This window comes from Lupinus angustifolius, chromosome LG03 (genome assembly GCF_001865875.1).
Source record: "Lupinus angustifolius cultivar Tanjil chromosome LG03, LupAngTanjil_v1.0, whole genome shotgun sequence".
NCBI classification, from domain to species: Eukaryota; Viridiplantae; Streptophyta; class Magnoliopsida; order Fabales; family Fabaceae; genus Lupinus; species Lupinus angustifolius.
In genome coordinates this window covers 16,919,465-16,921,498 of record NC_032011.1, presented here as the reverse complement: position 1 = coordinate 16,921,498, position 2,034 = coordinate 16,919,465, and positions in this window count along the sequence as shown.

The following is a 2,034-nucleotide window of genomic DNA, read 5'->3' as shown; positions in this document are numbered from 1 at the left end:
TTTTAGAACTTGTGAGATTTGCATATAAGTTTACCTAATCTAGACTCAATAACTAAGACACATATCTAAGACTCTAGTCTAGACATGAAGCTCTTGAATCTTTGGCATGTTGATTTGTTCATTTGTCTTTAAGCTTTCACTGAGTCCTTTGTCTTCATCAAAACATAGGAGCATAAGTGCACTCTTGACACATTGCACTTTCAATCTCCCCCTTTTTGATGATGACAAACTCAACACCAAATTTGTTTTCATGCAAAGCTTGAAGATGATCACATAATGCATGGTTGTTGATTTCAAAGTTGAAGCGTGTAGCTAGACAACGAAAGCTTGATATTATTTACAACCTGTACACATTAAACAACAAAACAACCTTTCTCCCCCTTTTGACATTATCAAAAAGATAAACTAAATGAAATTTTGGTCAAAAGTAAGAAGAGATATGAAGTTAACTCAAACTGTAATTAATCAATTAGTATTGGGAATGTAATTAATTAACCAGTTGATGAAAGAATTAAACAAGTGCACAAATTTATCAGCATTTAATCGATTAAAGCAACATGTTAATCTATTAAACCAATAGAACACAACAATATGACAGATTTAATGGCATGAAGGGTTATACATGAACCAATCAAGCATGGAATGATCAAACATTTACATTATAACATTGAAATAGTAGGCTCAATCAAGCATAAGATATACATATAACCAAATATGATCAAGATCCATTAAACATGCAATCATGCTATATTGGACATATATAAGCAAAATGAAACCATAATAGAAACGATTTAAATTCAAATGGCATGCATAGCAAGCCATAAAGTTGCAGTGATAGTAAATAGTTAGAGTTACAATCCAGAACACAAAGAGAAAATATGTCTCGAAATTACAAAGCAACATAAATCCTACACATTAGCCATATAGAAGGACTAAACTTGGGGCAATCTTAGATCTAAGGCCTTCTAGTCTAAGGATGCGGAGGAGGATCTTTGTTATCAGGTACAGTCAAACTACTATCACCCTGGATGAGGAATCTCAACTTCTCAAACTCTGCACAAAATCTCGCATTTTGTGCCTCAGTAGTGTTCTGGACAAAGCTCCTCATAGCCTGATAGTGATTATCGATGTAAGCAACCTGACTCTCCTCAAATTGTTCCAAATCAGTATGGTAGGATTCCTTCAAAGACTGATAGTGTAAATCCATCCTGTTGTTCAGCCTTTGCTCCATGGCATCCAATTGAGCTAATCCAAAGGACGATTCTTGTTGCGCAGTTCCAGATGGCTCCCCTTGAGTCTCTGCATTAGGCTGATCTGTACTAGCCTGATCGTCATCATCAGATAGTTCCAAATCCACTATAGTAAAATCTTCTTGGTATTGCCAAGTACTTCCATACTTGTAGATACCCATCTTGTGGATAAGGCTTTCACCAACAAGGGGATCTTTGTCAGAAGTCTTTGTGACGATGGTGTTAGATACGTCAATATGCAGATAGTCAATAATTCTCGATATGAAGATATTGTAAGGCATTAACTTGGATTGCGATGTAGACACATTATACATGACCTTCAGAATTTCTTCAGGCCAATTAACTATTATGTTCTCCTTCACAGCATACATAAATTTCATATCATTAATAGTAGGTTGTGCATGGTTAGTGTTCCTCTTAATCAAGATGTACGCAATCAAATAGTAAAGCAATCTACTCTCTACTAATAACGAACCAGTTTTAGTCAATTCTCCCTGGACATACAAATGGGGACCTCTCAAACATGATTTATATACCTAAGCTGCATCGAAATTAGCAAGCCATTCACAATCACCTAGGTTAACACCAGTAGTGGATAAGCCACCCACATTCATAAAAATGCTACTATCCATCTCAAACAGATTTCCCGAAATCATAGATCAATATCTATCATCCTTATAATGGAAGTTAGCATAAAATTCCCTAATCAGGGTTGGATACAGATTACCCGTTAATTCCAAAAACATCACAACACCCTGAGCCTGCATACCTTGCGGAAATTCGT